Genomic DNA, 22,579 nt, shown 5'->3' on the forward strand with positions numbered 1-22,579 from the left:
TTAAAAATACATGTCTATCAAATCTCCCCTTTCCCTTTCTGGAAGAGAATATAATACTCTACTGAGAAGAGGGTCCTTAGAGTAAATTTATCTTAGGAGTATACTTCTAGGAGGCAAGGGATTATGGTTCTATTAAGGGATAGTCATTGATTTCACATAAGGGGAAATTTCCCTAAAGTCTCTAGTATATTAAACTGGGAAGAGAGATATATTTAGGTACTGACTTCTCAAAATGTTAGCTTCTTCTCAGCGTATTTCTCTTCACTGATAAACGTATCCCTGAGAGGAACCTACAAACCTATGTAGGTCTTTTCTCTAAGCTGGAAGCCAGAAAAGCTAGATTCTCTCCTCTTCCCAAGTTCTCAACAACTTGACCCTAATGTAGGCCCCTCATACAGGCATGGAGCATCTAGTCATTGGCCTTTAGTAATGAGGAAAGTCCTAGACAAAGGAGCCGGAGTCCTAAGTGACATATACAACGTATCTCTTAAGCTGTCCATATCTGAACAACCCGCTGGAGAAATCAAGTACGCAAGGTTATGCTTTTATTGCTTCCTGACCCAACAAGCTCTACTTGGGTCAGTTGGTAGAGGAGACTAAGAATCCTTATTTTAAATTAGAATAAAATTATTTTACTCTAAACTCTTAGTGATGAATCTGGAAGAAAAATTCAGAAACTCCTTTTCTGGTGATCAATTTCCAACCCCACTCTTAAGCTGGTCAAAATGTATATATATAAAGAATCTACTGTGTGATAGTTACATATAATACAACTTTATGTTTTCTAACTCCTTGCGGTGCCTGGTATGTTCAAGGAAAACTAGTGCCTCTGGTATGAGGACTTTCTGAGCCCTTTTCAGGGATGCTCCCCTCCTTTTGTGGTCACCCACTACCACCTAGCTCTTACTTGTGGCTCTAAGGAGTAGTAGCATGCATAGCAATCACACCTCAGTAAAACCACATCTAGGGTAAAGGGAGACACAGATACACTTACGTGTGAGTTGGAGGCTTATTCTAAAATGATGTTTGTCATGTTAAGAAAGGGAAAATACACTGACTACCTTTCTTTGCAAGCTTGTGTGAATATGAACATGTTGCCTTCCTTGGCTAGATTGCAAGATTGCCCCTTGGTATTTGTATTCCCCACACACACATACTTCATGCCTGGTATAGAGGCATTCAGGACTTTCTCACTGAATGCCTGATTGCTTGATTTATAGAGAGCCAGCTCTATATTTCTGGGGGTCCTGAGTGGCGTTTAGTGTCATCGGATGGAATGAGAACAGTCAGACTAAATGCTTAGCTCATAACTGCTCCAACTCCATGGAGTCTTGAGTTTAATATATACTATTTTCACACAAAGAACACAAAGAAAAACTTACAGCTGATAGAGGTTACAAATCACACAAAAGAAAATCCTTGGAGGCTTCAAAGTAAAGATAGAACAGGGTCCAAGGCCAAATTCCAATCACCAATTAGAGGGAGGTTAATTCTGGAAGCAGAAATATATTTCATAGATATCCTAAAGAAATTGAGTCCTGTACTCTTGATTTACAGGATTGCACCTGGTCAGATAAAGTCTTGTCTAGCTTTGTCTGTCTCCGGCCTTGATTGTCTAAGTAATATATTTTTTAGAGTTCAGGCTTCTTAATTATCAAAGAGAGAAATTGTTAACTCAGTAGCTGCTGGTCTGCTAAGGACTCAAAGCTTTTCAATAAGTCTATAATGTTTTTCCAATAAGAAAATGTATTGATCATAAAAAGGGTCAAAAGAGGGGTCTCAGATTTTTATCTATTCTCTTATTGGCTTCCCACACTGATTGAAGGCAACCTTTCTTATTCTTCCAGCGGAGGCCTGATATTAGCATATTTTTGGTTCTAAGATGGAAGGTAAGATTTTAAACAAAAGATATCACCAGTGATGTCATTTTGGAGGTCTTTGAATATGAAGGAAAATAAGCAATCAACCAGCCAAACAACTCTGACTCTCAGGCAAGATGGGCAGGGGATATGCAGCCCTATGTTGTGTGCTGAATTTGTAGAGGAGAATGACACAGTTTGATACAAAGAATACTTAGCTCAAAGTGATGTTGAGTAGCTGTGTGAGGGAGGGAAAAATGGTTGTACTTGCTATTTGCTACTCTTTTCTGATGTGTAACTAGGGTTTGGTAGAAGGAAACTAATCTCTGACTTAGCAACCAGATAGCTTTTGTAAACAATGTGTTGGACTCCTAGACCAGAGATATTTTAGGAGGGCAGTTAGGTATAATTCTCATCTTGAAAATAGATGAAGGAAGAAACAAATGTTTTTTCTCAGAATGTGTTCTCCTCAGAATGAAAATTGCAGCCTTCTTTGGAGAAGGTTCTGCTAGATCAGGGGTCGGCAACGTATGGCTCTCGAGCCATATCTGGCTCTTTTGAGGGCCAGATATGGCTCTTTCTACAGGAGCCATAAAGTCAAATTTTTTTCAGGTGCTGTTACAGGAGTGTGCACTGTTACAGGAGAGCGCACTGTGAGCATTGTATGGCTCTCATGAAATTACATTTAAAAAAATGTGGCGTTTATGGCTCTCACAGCCAAAAAGGTTGCTGACCCCTGTGCTAGATTCTAGAGATATCTAATCCATGAGCCACTTTTAGAAAATACATATTGACACACATCTTATATGGACATACACACATATTACACAAACAACAAAAAAAGATAGCCCCTGCCTTCAAGAAGCATGCCTTCCACTCAGAATTTGTAAATAACATTCAAAGAACCTGATAGGAAATGCTGGAAAAAGGATCAGTCTGTTTGTTGTTCCTCATGCATGACATTCCATCTATCATCTCTATGCTATCTGTGTGCAGCCTGCAACACACACTCCCTTCCTGACTTTTACTTCTTAGGGCATTTAGGTAAGACAATTTTTGGACTATTGAGTCATGAAAATCTCAGTTCAAATCTTACCTCAGACTTTTACTAGTTATACGACCCTAGGCAAATCATTGAATCTCTCTCCACCTCAGTTTTTTTTTTTTAATCTGCAAAATGGAAACGGGTTAATAATAGCACCAGGCTTCAGGATTGTTATGAATTAACCTATATCAAATCCTTTGCAAGCCTTAAAGAGCCAAATAAATTCTAGCCATCATAATTATTAACTGAAAACCCTTCTTTCTTTCAAGGATCAGGTCAATTTCCACCTCATTCACAAGTATGTGTTGACTACTTCTTAGTTAGTTCCCCTCCCACCACCAAATTACTTTGTATTGGAGCCAGCACAAAATTCATATCAATTCTATGTACTTTTTTTTTTTAACCCTTAGCTTCCATCTTGGAAACAATATCAAGTATTGGTTCCCAGGTAGAAGTGCAGTAACAGTTGGGCAATGAAGGTTAAGTGACTTGCCCAAGATCACACAGCTAGAAAGTATTTGAGGACAAATTTGAGCCCATATTTGAATGTCTCTGGACCTGGTTCTCAATCCACTGAGTCACCTAGCTACTCCTGTGTACTTATTTTTACTGAGTATCTTTTAAGACACACAAGACATGTAAATAAAATTAGAAAATATTTTTGGACAACCAGTAGAAGAAAAATAATTTGAGATATATTTGTTTTTCATGCTTGGATCACACTAATACACTAAAATGATCTAAATTAATATATAGATTTAGTGCTATGCCAATCAAACCAGCAAGGGAGTATTTATACAGCTAGATTTAAAAAAAAAAAAAAAGAAAAGTCAGTTAGATAAACCAAAGGTGTATCACTGAGGCCAAAATATAGCTTATCTTCTATTTCCCAAACCTGAACTCCCTTATTTCTATAGAGACTCCACTATCCTTCCAGTGTTCCAACTGTAAAACCTCAGGGTTATGCTTGACTCCTTACTGTCCTTTACACTCCATATTCAATTAGTTGACAAATCTGGGCATTACCACCTTTCTTCATTTCTCACATTTCACCCCTTTTCATTATTTACAGGATGATCATCTTAGTTCAGGCCCTTATTGCCTCTCTCCAAGATAATTGTAATAACTTCACTGCCTTAAATATTTCCCTTCTCAGTCTATCCTCCACACAGGAGTCAAAGTGATGTTCTTTGGAAGCAGTTCTGACAATATCATTCCCTTATGCAACAAACTCCAAAGATTTCCTAATGGCTTTTGGATCAAAGATGAATAGAAAGCCTTTCACAATGGGGTCCCTAATCTAATTTCCCAGCTTTGTTATATATTACTCCTCTTCCCACACTTTATGCACTAGCCAAACTGGCCTTCCTACTGTCCCGCATAAATGGTACTTTGTTTCTCATGTCCATATCTTAGTTCTCGCTATCACACATGCCTGGAATACACTCCTTTTTTCTGTCTCTGAGAATCTCTAATCTACTTCAAGACTCAACTTAAGTACCATCTTCTGCCTAGAGTCTTCCCCAGTTCTCTCAGATTTTAGGACTTTCCTTCCCCAAACTACTTTATAGTTTATTTCATGTACCTTCTGTCCTTACTTATATCTGTATCTATTGTCCTCCAAAGTGAATGCAGACTCCTTGAGAACAGGAACAATGTCTTGCAATTGGTAGGCAATTAAAAATGTGGATAGACTGAGTTGGAAAGGTAAGGGTTTGGGCCTAAATTATGAAGGATTGAAGTTCCCTTTGTGTCTCTTTATATCAAACCCAATAACTTTCTCTTTTATCAGAACAAAGCATTTAAAAACTCATTCAAATAGAACATCACATAATTAAAAACAAAGATATAAGCAAATTCTTCACAAATTGCAGCCTGAAAAATGCAGAAAAATCCCAAATAAGGGGGTTAGAAATGAAGATCTCAGTACTCTACGCTGCACCTCCATATCACAGATTTAGAAGGAAGGGGACCTTAGGGGTCACCTCTCTAATCTCTTCATTTTACATATGAAGAAACTGAGAGCCAAAGAAGTAGAATGACTTGCCTAGAGTCCCTTAACTAGTAAGTGACATAGATGAGATTCACACCAAAATAATTTGACAAATATGATAGGTTTTTCATTGTATCATACTGACTCTCATTGTGCTCTCATACTGGCTGTCTCAAAAGTCTTAGTGCAGTCTTGAGCTTTAATAGCTTAAGTTTGAATAGCTTAAATAGCTTGAGTTTGAATAGCTTACAACTGCACCAAGATTTTTGGGACATCTTGTATTTAGTGAGTGCAGAGCTAAAGGATCTTAAAGCTCAGAATGGAAAGTTACATGCTTATCATTCTCATCAGAACCGTAACTACTTCTGAGAAACATCAGAGATGCTTAAACCCACATTTAGCTTTTGCTATTTTTTGTGTGAGACTGTTTCTCATGGTCTGGCCACAAATTGTTTGACACGTTCCTGAGTGAAGAGTCACAAATTGTTTCAGAGTTCACCACATCCCAGAGCAAACATGCAAAACCACTCATAGACAGTTACAGCACAAAACTCAAAGATAATTAGATGTGGAAATGAAGATACTTCAAATGACCTTGAGATCCAGATAAAACATGATTGTCATATTATTTTATATTGCCTCCAATTCTAGGGGGAAAGCCTTAGGTTTCATCTCTACTTCTTGGTTTTTCCATGCATTCATGCCCTCAAAATGTGGGTGCTGACTTGAGCTCTGAGGCTGAGAAGCTGAGACTTGTACTGGAAGGGATGTTGTATATGTATAGGGATAGAGTGGCAAGGTGGAACAGGGATCAGACTGACAAGCATATACATTGTAGGTATTGAGTCAACCACCTCTGGCATTTTTTTCAAAGTATGTTCCTTGTGTCACTCCAGAGTTTGGATGTTTCCTTCTTTTTTTGAGGGGAAGTATGTTTCATTCTGAATCATTTAGACCTCAATTGTTGGTTGTCTCAACAATCATCAAGTGTTTATATCCATAGAAATTTCATCAATTGAGTTTAACACAGAAAAATACCTGTATAGCATAACCTTGGTCTTCGTGCCCCCCAGCTAAGACCCCCTAGGTTTGCACATCACCAGCATAATTCCCATTTGGGAAGTATTTGTAAAATACATGAAAAGCAATAAAAAACATAAAGTTGTTGAATTCATTGTAAGACATCCATACGCAATAATGGAAAATATTAAACTCAACACTTGAATTCAATTCCATTCAGAATTCTCCTTGTTTGTACCCCACACTAAGCCTATAAGAAAAGTTTGGAGAGTAAATAAGTTTGATTGATGCTTTTCTGGTCATCTAAGCTTATGGAAGGCCCTGTAACTTTTTACCTTGTTTCTGAAGTTCATTCATTCACTTATTAATTCTGTAACCATTTGTAAAGAGCTCTATCTATAAGTAAAAGCTGTGAGATGGAGAGATAGGCTTCAAGTTGGAAAGACTTGAGTTCATGCCTGGTTCTGGACACTTACTTGTTCTGTGCCTTTAGACAAGTCAGAAATTCTCAAATGTGAGGACCAGAAGCTATAGCTCAACATTTTCCATATGTAACCAGAACCAGATTAAAATGGAGACTATATAATAAAGTAAAAGATGCATCAGAACATAAATAATGTTAATGTGGCATCTTCTAAGTCAGTATGCAGCCCACAGGGATACTTATGTATGGTTTATCAGTCTTTGTTTCTATTTTAGTTGGATACCATTGCTCTAGAGAACTCCCTATGACTCTAAGTTATAGGGAAAGTGATGATATAGTGGTAGAGTTCCTCCTCCAGGAGGTCCATGTGTCAATGAAATCACAATTCAATTCCTGAATCTATTGTGGGTATAGTATTGCAAGGGAAAGCTACAATGATAGTTGAAAAATAGTTTCTATAATCAGCTGCTAAGATCATGCTACAATATATCAAAAGATTAAGCCTAAAAGAATATTGTTTCTTCTGACCTCAATGATTACATTGAAATTTTGTAGCTACTTATATACCCATCTTAATGCTTTGGGTTTCCTTACTTCACAGGACTCTTTTATAATTGGAAAGAACTTTCAGTTGAAGGAGAAAAGTCCCTCCCATCTTCTTTCCCAAGTGACCCTTAGACCCTTTTAACTTTCAGCTGATTTCTCTGATTTTTAAAAATAATCAAATGAGATAATATTTGTAAAGTCCTTAGCATTTTATCTAGCAAGAGCAGATACCACATAAAGGCTTACTCTCTTGTTTTTATACTCACACATATGCCCCTACATATGTAGACATACATTTATTATGTAATAAAATACTATATTAATTCATTTTCATAATTTAAAAAGAAAGCTATTTTACATTATATGTATATATACATGTACATGTATATATACATATATGCACATACATGTATATATACATATCAGTAATTGACGGTGGAAGAAAGTTAAGGGCACAAGGAACTTTATTCTTGTATAATAATACCTAGGAAGGTAAAGACCTATTGCAGGATGGAAAAAAAAAGTTACTTCCATTTACTTCAGACCTGCCTTGTCAAAGAATACCTAATCAATATCATGGAATATTGGCAACATTCAGATTTTCTAGTTCTCAAAGACATCAGCTACAGAATTTTCCTACTTTGAGATTTTTGAGTATTTTAACTAGTTGAGGGAAAAAGGAGGGGGGAGAGAGAGAATCCAACTGATCCCCATGGTTGACACTGGGTATATTTTCATAGAGATAGAAATCTCTTCTTCTGAATCTTGGTTGGATTCTGAAAAACTCTCCACCTACACAGATGATCATATAATGAACAAAGGTACCAAAATTTTTTCACAACCCAACTTTCTGACTATTCAACACTTGAGCTAGTTTTCAGACTCCAAAGCAATGGGGTCAAACTCAAATAGAAATAGTCCCTGATTCATACATAAGAATCCCTATAAGTCGTATATTTGCTTAGTTTAAAATGTAGTTATCTATGTCTTATTGTACTTTTGTTTATTTTGTTAAATAATTCCCAATTACATTTTAATCTGATTCATTAGTTGGAGAAGATTGTGGGCTGTTCAACACTTCTGCCCTAAAACAGTTAAACAAAATTTTTCTCCCTTCAAAGCTTTTTATTATTTGCTATGAGGAGTAACAGCATGCTACATGTTTGTTTAAACCAGTGATTCCCAAAGTGGGCTCCACCATCCCCTGGTAGGTGCTACAGCGATCCAGGAGAGTGGTGATGGCCACAGGTGCATTTATCTTTCCTATTAATTGCTATTAAAATTAAAAAAAATTAATTTCCAGGGGGCTAAGTAATATATTTTCTGGAAAGGGGGCAGTAGGCCAAAAAAGTTTGGGAACCACTGGTTTAAACTGATAGCAATAGTTCTTTGGACTGTCAATGCTCCTGACCCATTATCTAGCCCTTGGTTTTCCTCTGCCTCTCCTCCCCCTCTTCAGTTCCTTCAATCAAAGAGATAACCATCCAGGAAATAGCTGATATTATCCTTTCAGATGCCAAACAGGGAAGAACACTGGCAAATTGCAGCTGGGACTGGGGGCTAGAGAATTTGAGGAACATTGAGAGAAAATACCAGTGTCTCAGTGCATCCTTTGAAAACCTCTGTTCTAGATTGTCTAAAATGACAGCAAAGGAAAGTAATAAATGTTGGAGGGGATGTGGTAAAATTGGGACATTAATGCATTGCTAGTGGAGTTGTGAACTGATCCAACCATTATGGATGGCAATTTGGAACTATGCCCAAAGGGCTTTAAAAGACTGTCTGCTTTTTGATCCAGTCATACCACTGCTGGGTTTATACCCCAAAGAGATCATAGGGAAAAAGATTTGTACAAAAATATTTATAGCTGTGCTCTTTGTGGTGGCGAAAAATTGGAAAATGAGGGCATACTCTTCAATTAGGGGATGGCTAAACAAATTGTGATATCTGTTGGTGATGCAATACTATTGTGCTGAAAGGAATAATGAACTGGAGGAATTCTGTGTGAACTGGAATGACCTCCAGGAATTGATACAGAGAGAAAGGAGCAGAACCAGGAGAACATTATACACAAAGATTGATACACTGTGGTACAATCAGGCATAATGGACTTCTCTACTAGCAGCAATGCAATGATCCGGAATAATTCTGAGGGACTTATAAGAAAGCTCTCCACATTCAGAGGAAGAGCTGTGGGAGTAGAAACACAGAAGAAAAACAACTGCTTAATCATATAGGTTGATGGGGATATGATTGGGGATATTGACTCTAAACAATTATCCTAGTGCAAATATCAATAATATGGAAATAGGTCTTGATCAATGACACATGTTAAACCCAGTGGAATTTCAGGGCAGTTATGGGAGGGGAGTGGGGAAAGAGGGAAAGAACATGATCTTGTAACCATGGAAAAATATTCTAAAGTAATTAATTAAATTAAAATTTTTATTTAAAAAAAAAAAGAAAGAAAACCTCTGTTTTAGAAAAAGTGCCTGAAAGAGTAAATTACCAACCAGGAGCAAATAACAGGGCAACAAAGGAGCTATGCAATAACAAACACTCATCTGGTGAACTAAGGAGAATTCTTCTCTCATGTGCCCCAATGCCCTACTTGCTGTACCTCAGTCAGGGAATATTATAAGTTACAGGAATAGTACAGTTCCCTGGAGAATGAATGGCCTACAAGATGAGGGCTGTTTCTTCACTTTTTTGGGGCTCAGACATAATTCCTTCCTGTGTCTTTTATTATGTAAATAAAATTTAGTTCTATGTTTTAAAAGCCCAAAAAACTGAGTGATAGTAAAGGGCTGTCTGCCTCTGGGAGAGTGCCAAATACTAATGTTCTCTAGATTCAAATGAATGAAAGTAATGAACTGTATAAAAAGAAGCTCCCCTAAAAGTGTACCTAAGCACTTTGATCTAGAGAGGAGCATCTTACTCAAAGTTTTAGAAATAATGCTTTACTCAATGTGGCAAATATACTCTGACTCAATCTCCCTGAGCCAGATGGTTGCTCTAACTGCCCCTCTGAGTTCTAGGGATACCCTGATGGTTGGAGGTGTCTCTTCTCTACTTTCAATAACTCCATCCACCAATTGTATTGCCCTCACTTCTGGTATCAGTAATTAGCACCCCAATTCCATTTATCTATTTTACACAAATTAGCTTTTACACAGGGACATTCACTTTGAAGTTACATAAAGAACAAATGGTATAAATATTTCCCCTCCATCACCTCAAAGGGATACTTTCTCTTGTACCATCTAAGTCTTTGAGGATAGGGAGTTCAGATTTATCAGATTTTTTTACATTACATTAGTCCCACCAAGTTTATATTCAGATGGGCAAAACTGCTGGATAAGTCCTTGTCATGACTTTTATCAGGCTGGGCATCAACTGTGACTCCGGAACATCCCTCCTTGGTCCTTGAAGCATTAATGATGAAATAGCTGCAAAGCCAAATCTCTTGGATGACAGCTTTTCTGACTTTTGAAAACTCGCAAGTTTGGAGCTCCAGATTAATGTCCTTTACCTAAAATGGAAAAGGATAAATTGTGAGAAAAAGGACTGAGGTGCATTTTCATAAGGCCACATGCCAGCCTGAGTGAAGAGGACCCAATGTCTTTCTGTCAGGACCACCGGGGATCACCTAGTTAGGGGTCGACAGGGTTAGAATGCAGAAGGACTCAGGAGGGCTGATGGCAAGCAAGTGACAATTTTGTTGGTCATAGAAAGTGTTATACAGGGTGATTTGTTACATAAGCTAAAGGATTAGGTAATCTTTTTACATGCACAATGGTTAGTAATGATTTACAATCTTAGTACAATGACTTTGTTTACCTCACGGTAGCTTAGACAGAGTTTTCCATAGGATAATAAATCAAAGGTAAATATGTAACCTTCTAGCCCAGATTCTCAGGGAAATATTTACTTCAGAAGATTTGTCAAGAACAGCCAGTTAACAAGTATAGCAGAGGAGTGGTTGGAAAGGAAGGGTTTTGGGAGCCTCAGTTGAGGAGTGATTCTGGTCAGACCATGGCTTTGATTTTACTAGGGTTCACTCTTACTACTAGGGGCTACACCTTTCCCCTTATAGCTTTGTCTTTCAGTGTCAGTGAAAGAGTCTAACCAAAAGCAGAGTAGCCAAAAGAAAAAGACAGAAGCTCTGATCTACAGTGCCTTTTTGAAGGTACCCCCAGTTCCAACTTCACAGCCTATTGAAAAGACTTTTCCTAACCATGTGATTAATAGACCAGTACCAGTTGCAGACTGTCTATGCATGCTCAACTATCTTTGAGGCACTTCTACTATATATTATAACAACTCTCCTGAAAGTAAGTTCCTAAGTCTCCCACATAATGGAGAGACATTGTCAGAGGTACTCTATGAAAATGCCCATTTCCATTATCCCTAGATGATAGAAGAAAACTTTATTAAAAGGAGAAAACAAAATAGAGATCCTAGAATGAACAGTGATTTCTACAAAGTAAGTAGCTAGAGCCCCTTACATATGAAGTTTAATCTGGTAGAGACCTCCAACCCTCAAACCCAGATCCTATTTTGGCTTGATTTTTCCTTAAAGTCACTGAGTGAAAGGACTTTTTCTTTAAGGCACCCTTAATGTAGCCTCACCCTAACAGTCTCAGCTTGTACCAGACACCTAATCAAGGCAGTAGATGTGATTCCCCAATCCCACACAAGCTTTGATTATTCCTTCCTCCATGGCTTGATTCATACCATTCTTCTCACCTGAAAAGCTCTTCTCTTCTCTCTCCACCTAAACCCTATTCATGGTTCATGATTCAGTTTTGTGTCATCTCTTCTATTAAATCTTCCCTGATTATTTCAGCCTTCCTTGGCTTCCTCTTTCTTGGAAATCATGTTAGTGTACATAAAATTCTCTTCTACCTATGATATTGTATGCGTCAGTGTCACAGCTGTTGCAAATTGCAAAAACAAACAAACAAACAAACAAACAAACAAACAAAAAAACCTAATCCAGTTTAATTTCAAGATTGCTCCCTTCATGATGAATCCCTTTATTCCTATCCTCTAGGCACTTTAATTAGCACTTTGCTTTATACCCCTCTAATGTACTTATGGTAGAACATTGTGTAATAATTTTTTTCTTAATCCTCTAGTAGATTGTAAACTCTATGAGAAAAAAATTGCAAAAATAAATAGATATCCCATGCATATAACGATGTAGAGTTCAGATTTGGGTGTTATTCTTGTCCAATGGCAACAGTATTATTTTAGGGCTCTATGAAGGAAATCATTGATTGAGTGGATTGGGTCACAAGGACAGAACAGCAGCCAGAAAAAGGCAGCAATAGAGTCAAGAAATCACTAGACAGGGGACAGGACAGATATCCCCTGAACTGCCTCCCTGGATGGCCCAGGCAAAATAGAAAGCCATAGTTGGCTCCTGATGGGTGATGCATGAGAATTAGTGGGTGGAGAAAAATTTTGATAAACTGAGGAAAAAGCAGATTTCGCTCTCTTCTCTTCTGTGTTTGTTGCTGGCTAGACTTCTCTGTGAGTGTGGCTCAGGGGCCCTAATGGTGGCCACAAAATAGCAAGCTAAATGGAGCAGCAAGGAAAGTAACCTATGTATCTCTCTCCTATTTTTCCATCTTTCCCCCTTACTACTTTTGATTTAATAAAATTACTAATTTAAGGCCAGTATCATAATTTCCCTCTTACAGGGTTCTTTGACCTTTGCTAGGGTCTTTCTGTTAGGGCCTCATTATCTTCTAGCTTTTTAAGTGGTAACCACAGTGTCTCTATCTAAGAAAATAATCTGAAAAATTGCCAAAATAGAGAAGAGAAAGATGATTTTTATTCATTAGAGATTAACCAATAAATTCAACTTAGTATCTTCCCCCTGTGTTACCTCATCTTTTCTCCTTAGAGTTCTGTATTAAGATTAAGATCTTATAGACTTTCTTACCTCCTAGTTATTTGCCTATCATTCTTCTCCTCTAAACTGCCATCATAGTCAAGCCTTCCCATTCTTCATCTTCCTATACTTATATAAATGTCCTTAACATGGAGTGACTTAATCTTATTAAATGGAAGTCATTTATCTAAAGCCTCATGAGTTTCCTTCCTGTAGGCTCCTCTCCAGGAGTAGGGGACCAGTAAAAGTATTTTTAGAGAGTTGCATGGCCAAGAGAGAAAAGTTCAACCATCAACCTAGAGGTAACCATTCAATTTAGGGGGTAAGCCACCTGTAGTCCTTTTCACAAAACTCCCCGTAAGACCTGAAAGTAAGGAGATACAGAATCATTATAGAGGAGACTTTTTCCTTCTCTGATGATTGGAATGGCCCCCATAAAGTCATCTACCTGCTGAATTCCTTCACATCTCCTCTAATGTTTATGTACTTCTTATCACCACATCAAGTTTAAAATCCACTTCCTAAACATCTCTTCACCAGAATGCCTTAACTCCAACCAAAATCTTCATCTTCTCTCCTCCTTATGCTCCCCCTCCCAAGCAAAAATAACAATCTTGAAGTCAGCCCTTTGGTCCTCCAGCCCTAGAGGGGGTAGGTTTTAGCCTTGTCTTGATGGAAATCTGGCCTTTACACCACTTCCTGGCCATTTTCTCATCCTGTTGTCTCTCTGTGGGTCCTTTCTTTTACATGCTATCTTCTCTCATTAAAAGGTAAGTGTCACAAGGATAGAAACTGTCTTGTTTGCTTGTATTTGTATCCCTGGTGCTAAGTACAATGCAAATATTTAATAAACGTATTATCTATCTTATCCTGATTTTCAAGTCATCCAGAATGTGATTCTATCCTGCTTGTCCAAATACATATATTTCTATTTTTAGGTATCAAATCTTCTGTCCTCTACATAGACAAGAGCATGAAAACTGAAAACCAACTAGTTATTTAAGTACTATGAGAAAAAAAAAAGCAGTGACTGGGAAGAAGAAGAGGACTGGAAATTTTACTGACATTTATTGACAGAGTACATGGGAAGAGGGGTCGGGGAATAGTACCCACAGATTGGAGAGCAACATTCTTAGATATTAACTACTCATGTGATCTTGAACAAGTCACTCAACCTATTGAATCTCAGTTTTCTCATATGTAAAATGAATAAGTTGGATCAAATAGCCTCTGACATCCTAGCTATAGGCCTATAAGCTGATTACAGTCCAATTTAAAGATTACTTCCAAGGGCAGCTGGGTAGCTTAGTGGATTGAGGGCCAGGCCTAGAGACAGGAGGTCCTAGGTTCAAATCTGGCCGCAGACACTTCCCAGCTGTATGACCCTTGGCAAGACACTTAACCCCCATTGCCTATGCTTTACCACTCTTCTCCCTAGTCTCCAAGATGAAAGGTAAGGGTTTAAAAAAAGATTGCTTCCTTCATGGTACCAACCTTGATTCTCATTCTCTGGATATTTTAATTAGCACATTCTTTTATACTCCTTTAATGTACTTATGATGAAATGTTGTGTAATAATTTTTCTCAATCCTCTACTAGATAACAAACTCTATGAGAATAGGGATTATGCTATAATTAAGTTTAGCATCTCATCCAGTGCTTAAGGGTACAGAAATCTGCATGCAGTAGGTATTTAGCAAATATTTGTTTTGAAAAATTCCCACCTGCTTCACAACTTGCCCATTTTTTTTATACTCTTACCTTCCATCTTAGAATTAATACTCTGCATTGGTTCCAAGGCAGAAGAGTAGGAAGGGTTAGGTAATGAGGGTCAAATGACTTGCCCAGGGTCACACAACTAGGAAGTGTCTGAGGCCACATTTGAACCAAGGACCTCCTGTCTCTAGGCCTGGCTCTCAATCCACTGAGCCACCCAGCTGCCCCCACAACTTGCCCATTTGGAAGAAGAAAAAGAATCTAAGTTCCCTGAGCGTCACATATACCCCTCCCCACGCCCTCCCCCCAATATTTCAGCAATTCCCAAGTGCAATACTATGTTCTCATCTTCGAATGAGATAATATCAGTAAGGTGCTTTGCATAGTGCCTAGCACATATTTGGTACTTAAATGCTTGTTCCCTCTCCCACCTTATCCATTTGTTGCAAAGAGTTCTCCTTGCTGCCTCGCACTCATCCTCACCATTCAGATAGGTCAGATTCTCTCAGCCAACTCCTACGATTTTAATGCTCTTTTAAGCCATAAAATATTGGACTTATATACAGATTAAATGAGTTCCAGTTAGTAAACTGTCCTTCAAATCTTATATTTTTCTTTTCTTCCTTGTTCTCTCCAGTGTATGGGTTATCTTCCTGGTCTTTTCCAAACATTGACTACTAGTGTAGGGCTCATGGATACTTCAAGAAGATCTCTGCCTATGCCTGTTTTTTTAAGGGACAATCAATGATACTCAGAGAGAGGTAGAAAGAATTGAGAAAGAGAAAGCTGAAGGGGAAAATGTTATATTGTATTCTTCCTTATTTTCTGTAGAACAGAAGGTCTTTGACTTTGAGCTCAGTTGTAAGTCTTTTATAAAGCAACATTGTGGCTGAGAAAAAGAGGGAACTTAGCATATTTCTAAGACTTAGCAACAATCTATCTTCCTTAGGGAAAGAAAGCCAAGTTCTATTTTAAAACCTTCAAACATCTCTCCTCCAGAGTTCCAGAAGAGGCTCAGGGTCTCCTAACACTCTCCTTCCCTCCTCAACTCTCCAACTCCCCTCTTGGGCATTAGAGGAACAGAAATCTTGTCAAACAAATTATGTTAGGCCAACCTTTGAGAAGAGTGGGGGAACATGATTATTTTTTGTGCATCTCTTAGTTTTGCAATATGTTAATTATGAAAGGAAGAGAACTTTGGCATCTCGAGGGTCTGTGCCATGTGTGGCATCCAACATTGTGGAGAATTCATTTTTAAATGTTAAAAAATGTACAGGGGCAGCTGGATAGCTCAGTGGATTGAGAGTCAGACCTAGAGACAGGAGGTCCTAGGTTCAAATACGACCTCGGACACTTCCCAGCTATGTGACCCTGGGCAAGTCACTTGACCCCCATTGCCCACCCTTACCACTCTTCCACCAAGGAGCCAATACACAGAAGTTAAGGGTTTAAAAAAATGTACACATAAAAATATTTAAAAGGTCCTTTGTTGCTGCCCCCACTTCATGTCCCTTTGCAGCTAATATCACTTTTGATTTTAATATTTTTCCCCCTCTTATTCACAGGCTTTTCTTTGACCTACAGGGCCTGACTTGAGATCACAGATCCTATTACAACACTGACTCCTGCTGTGTCTGTTTTTCTGTATGTTTGCCCCTCGACTTCATCACTCACTGAGTGAATGTCCATTTCTGGGATACACCAAAACTCAGCCAAGCAAGTATGATTGTGAAGATGAAAAACTCCCATCATTCCCTGTGAGATCTAGATTCCTTCATCCTCAGGGATGGGCCTAGAGATTAAAGCTAACCTCTATATCAGAACCATCTGAAGGGAAGTTTTTAAAAAAAGTAATCCATGAAGTTTGCTTGTGATATTTTGTGGAATTTTTTAATCATTTCTTCAAAGGCAAGGTCCTATCCCACTCTCAGTTTCATGTTCCAAAGAGAACAGCTGCTGGCTTCTTGGATAATAGGGGCCAATAGAAAATGCAGGAAATTCTTACTCCCTATTGTGTGTGTGTGTGTGTGTGTGTGTGTGTGTGTGTGTGGTACTCACTCATATTTGCTACCCCTAAGTCACAGCCACATAAAGAAATAGACTTCTTCCTAAAATCATAGATTGCAAAGTTAAAATTGTATTGGTCTAAGAAGGAGCTCAATTTTCCCAAGAGAGATACTAGATTAAGAGAGAGATAAATATACAGTATTTCCTTAGCTTTCTTCATAGTATCTTATACAAGATAGAGGAATATGAAAAGTTGTAAGGAACCACAAATACTTGTCTGCTCTTTCATACTTCGTTAAATAGCCTTTATGAATGGTTTCATCTTGGCAATAGTAATTACCAGCACAAGGACAAAGGGCTTGGAAGGCAAAGAAATTTTGTCACATATGTAGACAATGACTTTGTATAAAAAGTACTGAATAAGGGGGATGCTATGTGGTTCAGTGGATTGAAATCAGGTGTAGAGATGGGAGATCCTGGGTTCATATCTGGCCTCTGATACTTCCTAGCTGTGTGACCCTGGGCAAATCATTTAACCCTCATTACCTAGCCCTTACCTTTCTTTCTGACTTGGAACAAATACACAGTATTGATTCTAAGACAGAAGATAAGGGTAAAAAAAAAAGTGTTGTATAAGGTGTGGTATTGCACAGAATACAAGCTATTAAAACTCAAACTGCACTAAGACTTTTGGGATACATTTTTACTTTCTATCATTTGTCTACTTGTGTTTGCAGCAAAATTTAGAACCCTAAAAAGATCAAACCTATAAAATGAAGGAACATGTTGTATACTCCTGCCCAAAAGAATGTAAACTCTTAGAGGATAGGAACAGATTTATTTTTGCTTTCTGTATCCCCCCAAACCAGGCATAATGCTTGAATATGCTAGGTGTTTTATTCATGCAAACTAAATTTTAGTGAATTAGGGCATTTAAAATCTGAGTACATGTGGATGTTACACATTAATAGTTTGAGATTCAAAGCCTCAAAACAAGGAAACAGCTTGGGAAAGAAGTTTTTCTTTTTTCTTTGTAATATGGGAAGTTAGAAAAACATGAGAGCTTCCTGTCTAGGATTATGCTGTTCTATACAGGGGTTGTGTAAAAACAGGGCTCGTCCGGGATTTGAACCCGGGACCTCTCGCACCCTAAGCGAGAATCATACCCCTAGACCAACGAGCCTTGGAAGTAAAGTGTCAGGATATTTTAAGTTCAGACAGAAGTTTTCAGCCACGCCAAACTTTTTCTGACTTGACATTTCGTGATAGTTGGGGATCGGGAGCCACCTACTGGACAAAATAAATCTCTAAGATTTCACTCCACAACCAAACATTCAGAAATTTTGTGTGTTCATAAACTTCCCTATTCGTTCCTCCCTCTGCCATCCTTCTCCTTCTCGCCCCTCCTCTCCGCCGCGCTCATTTTTTTTTTTAATTTTCGTTTCGGGGAGGGATAAAAATGTAGACGGAACGGTTTTGGAATAATCCCCCAAACAGAGACCTTGTCAAACAAATTATGTCAGAGAACATAATTTGAGAACAGTGGAGGAACATGATTGTTGTCCAGTGTATCTCTTAGTTCTGCAACGTACCGGCCATGAAAAGAGCAGACCTTTGGCATCTTGAGGGTCTGGGCTACACACACCCTCCGATATTATGGAGAGTTTATTTTGGGGAGAAAAGATCCTTGATGAGGAAGGCGTCATTGAGAAAAGAGAGGGAAGGGTAGGCACAGTGCTCGGTGGCCTTTATCCACCAAGTGTTTCTGGAAGTTTTCCGTTCCATCTGAAGGCCAGAAGATTGAATGAAGATATTCAGGCCCTTTCTAAGTGTGGGGTCCTTTGTTTCACTAGGGGAAGGAGTCTCTAATGTCCTGTGCTGCCAAATGCCTTGTTTTTAGTTTGTTCCCCTTTTATCTTCAATCGAGTTGGAGCTAGAATACATACATCCCAGACCAATAGGGAGAGACTTCCTTCTCAGACATTTTATTCTCTCCCAGCTCCCCACCAGCTACCCTGGGCACTGTGCTTGCTCTTTTTCTAACAGAAAATTCTGAACTCTCTCAATCCTCCACCTTTAACTCTTTCAATTGGTCTCTATACGAAAGCTACTGTGTAGTTGTGAGTACGAAACAGAAGCCTAGTCAGAAAGGTAAGTATATGAGCAAAGAATTAGACTATGGAACTCTAGATGGTACCGTGGCTGAGATATCAAAGGCACTTGATCAAAGCATCCAAACGGCTTGAGAGTTTGAACTCAAAACCCATCCTCTTAGGTTTTAGAGTCATTACTATTTGAGCCTACTTGGGGTTTTAGCTTTTATTACAACCAACTCTCAAAGAAGGTCTATTCTCCTTGCTGTGGTTTGGAGTTCCCACTGTATTCTGATAGGCTGTGTCAGAGGAGCTGAAACAATGGCCATATATCACCAAACGGGAAAATAGAAACTTTTCAAGCTTCTCAGAAAAGATGTCAAATTCTCTGTAAGTAAATCAGAAAACTTTAATCATGAGTGGTGGCAGCAACCCATAAACTATTCACTAAGACTTAAAGCTAGGTGGCACAGGCTAGACCAGTACCCGGAATAAGGAAAATCTGAGTTCCAATATAACCTCAGACCTTTCCCTTAACCCACTTAACCTTGTTTTCCTGTTTTCCCATCTAGAAAATAAGCTGAAGAAGGAAATAACAAACCACTTCAATATCTCTGTAAAGAAGACCTTAAATGGGGTCCTGTAGAATTGGACATGATGGAACAACAACAAAGATTTATAGAGACTTTACTCTCATACAGGCAAAAAAAAAACTCAAATACTTGGGCATGTCTAGGTCTAAGAGTTATGGGTCTGTAACCCTCACAGTCATCTTAAGTTTTTATCTAGATTCTAGTGTAACTGGCAGGCTTATGGAAAGGGATCCTGGCAGTGGAGAATGTTTAGATCCCCAGCAACATGGGACAATGGGTATTATGACAACCAGTTGCTCAGAACTGTTTCAGGGTTTGCAGTTGAGAAATTAGGAGAAATACCATTGTCAGAGTGAGTGCAGAGAGAGTCCTAGAAAATCCAGATTCATGGATTTTGTATTTGGATTGTTTGTGGTATTATCATAATCAAACTCTGGGAGCTGAGAGTCTCACTTTGATTGACAGGTGAAGACAGTTGGAGGAGTGGAATGTTCCCGGAGGCCATGAGGACAGAAGGAAAGGCAGCTGGCCAGAAAGGATATAAATAACCTGGCAACCCTTGAGAAGGACTCTTGAACCCCTTGTCTTTTGGGACCTTGGCTTTTGCTTTGACTGAGCTTTGCCTAAACTCTTGCCTTGGATCTTGAACATTGATTGACCTGTGGATCCTCTGATTCTCTCTGAATCCCTAGATATTTAGGCACCTAACCCATCTCTAGATATTTAGGTATCCCAGGGCCAGAGAGGGGTGGTGGTGGTGGTGTGTGTGTGGATCCGGGAAGTGGGTAGGAGAAGAAGAAGAGAGTGGTAAGGGTGGAATTTCCTGAAGGCTGTAGGACTGGCAAACAACTAGCAGTAAGAAGCTGAGAGAAACCATCATGAATATTTGCATCATCCAAACAGTTTGCTTACTCTGGTTTGGCTGTGGCCAGGCTGAGCCAGAGGAGGTGAAGAACAAGCCCAGCATTACTGAACAGCCTATAGTTCTGAGGGATTATTGTCATAGATTTAGTGATAGGGTCTCCTATTCCCCAACCCATTCCTGATCATTCCTTTCCCTTGTTAAACAACATAGATAAAGTTAAGTACCTTCCTGGAGTAGTTATTCCTTCACCACTCTGGGGAGGGAGCAATGCAGTCAGATGAATGTTATCCAAGGTTGATAGAGCCCAATACCAATAATCAATCAACCCCAGGTGGGACCTGAAAGGGTTACCCATCCATTGATCTTTAGGGATCCTGCCTGGGCACTGTTATAAAGGACAGTTATTATAACATCCAGCTGGGTGGCAGGACTCAGGTGTCCAAGCACCAGCCATTAGGGAACCAAACCAAAGCTTCCTCAGATTAATATCTCAGATTACTACTACTAATAACCAGCCTAATAGTGGTAGTATCCAGATTACTCTCTTCTTTTATAACAGTATTTAGGGGGCACATCTCAAATTAGATCATACTGGGATTGAAATAAGAAAGAAAGAAACTGCAAAGCCATTTTGGAGTGAAATGATTCATACTTGTAATTAATTTGATTCCTTTTCCTTTCATCTTCATTATTCCCAATCTGAGAAAAAAATTTGGAGCTCCATAGAACAGAGGTAGAAAAGTTTGTTCTACCCCTAATATATTCTCTTTTTCTCTCATCTCATTTCCTAATTCATTATCTTTCTATCCTACATCCTACTTATCCATTGCTAATCTCTCCCTTCTTAAAATATTCCTATTTCAGTTGAGGAAGTCACTATTCTTAACAGTCTCCAAAATTTGAAACTTTAGTTTATCATTAAACTTTTCTCATCTTTAATGGATATTCTTCCAACATTCCATCAGTTGTTTACAATCTTCTACTACCCTCCTCCATAAGATATTACCAATTAGTTTATATACTAAATAGTGTTTCCTTTTACTTTCATATAGCTAAACTTGACAGGAGATTAAATATTTGTTAGTAGAGACATTTTCCAAGCACTTTTGGCCTCCTTGCAGAATTCACTTTTATTTGTTAAACTTAAAATTATGTTAATATGTATCCAAGTCTGTTCTTATATCCATTTACTTTAAGTATTTTAATTACACTCTAAGTGTTCTTGCTTTTATTTCTTTTTCTAATTTAATACTGTTTTTATCTTTCCCCCAATAAGTCAGGGTTGCACAATTCCAAGGTACATAAACAACAGTTTTCAAAATGATTCCCATATCAATTGTGAGTCATTTCCTCTCTAAGATGTGCCCAACTTCATTTGTGTGATATTATTTAATGTTCATCCTGTCCAGTACTTTTTAAATATCTTCTTGAAGAAGTAAATTATAATACTTAGCATGAAGTTTCTAGGGGGTTTATTTTTTATATAGCCTGTTGTTTCCTACTCCAGAGTAATTTCTTCCCAATATATTTCATTCTCTTCCCCTTTTCACCTATGCTAATCTTTTCATTGAAGTCACCAAGTATTAAAATACATATTGATTCAGTAGGATTTTATGGCATTGTTCATAGAATCGCTTACTTCCTCATCCTTTGCAAATATTTGTGAGAATAAGCTATCACCTTCACAGTGGCATTCATTCAACATTCATTCAGAAAATATTTATTAAGCATTAATTATATGTCAAACATTATACTAGGCCTGAGGACACGAAGACCAAGAAAAAAAAGTTCTTGGACTGAAGGAATATAAAGTGATATAAAGTGAGAGGCACAGAAAAGTTTTCAGTCTGGAGGATTCAACATTAAGAATAAAACAGTGTCAGACCTGACTGATGGGGGTCTTATGCCGGAGGCAATATGAGACCAGTGTAGGGTGATAAAACAAGGTTTATTAGACATGACAAAGACAGAGGGGAGAGACTCAAAGCTCAGAGTTAGAAAAGAGCCTCTATTAGACAGGAGGATATACAGGGTTTTATGGGTTTGGGAAAGTTAGGAGTGCAGGGCTTAGATAACCTGGGACTTGTCTTATCGGCTGTTTCAGGGTAGGAAGTAGTTGGTTCCCATGATTGTATGGTTGCTAACATGGTACAGGTAGTATAGGATCAGAATTTAATCTATCATGGATCTGTCAGGTCACAGCATGGGAAGTAACAGTGCCCTTTGGAGGGGAACAACTGCTTTGTTCTGGAATTCTAGCAAGTGGGGGTGGGGAGGGGGGAAGGGAGGAGTCTAGGAAAAAAAGAGAAAGGGGATTTAGGCTTATCAAGAACTCCCCACCATCGATATTTTTGCCCTTATGCCTAGCAATCAGGGGTCAGTCCGTATTTGTTGTCTACTATGTGTTAGATTCCGCTCTAAGCCCCTGGTAGAGGAATCCCAGGATTCCTAATTCCAACTATGGTCCTACTGATCCAACGAAAGCTATTTGAAGAAAGTTGCTCAGAATCTTAATG

At 38.5% G+C, this 22,579-nt stretch overlaps 1 non-coding gene across 1 annotated transcript; it reads right to left on the minus strand.

Moving 5' to 3' along the window:
* Window positions 1-17,623: 17,623 nt before the first annotated feature.
* TRNAP-AGG lies at window positions 17,624-17,695 on the minus strand. Its single transcript has one exon. It is a non-coding gene; the product is annotated as a tRNA-Pro (tRNA).
* Window positions 17,696-22,579: the final 4,884 nt, after the last annotated feature.

The sequence above is a fragment of the Gracilinanus agilis genome, chromosome 2 (genome assembly GCF_016433145.1).
Source record: "Gracilinanus agilis isolate LMUSP501 chromosome 2, AgileGrace, whole genome shotgun sequence".
In the NCBI taxonomy this organism is placed as follows: domain Eukaryota; kingdom Metazoa; phylum Chordata; class Mammalia; order Didelphimorphia; family Didelphidae; genus Gracilinanus; species Gracilinanus agilis.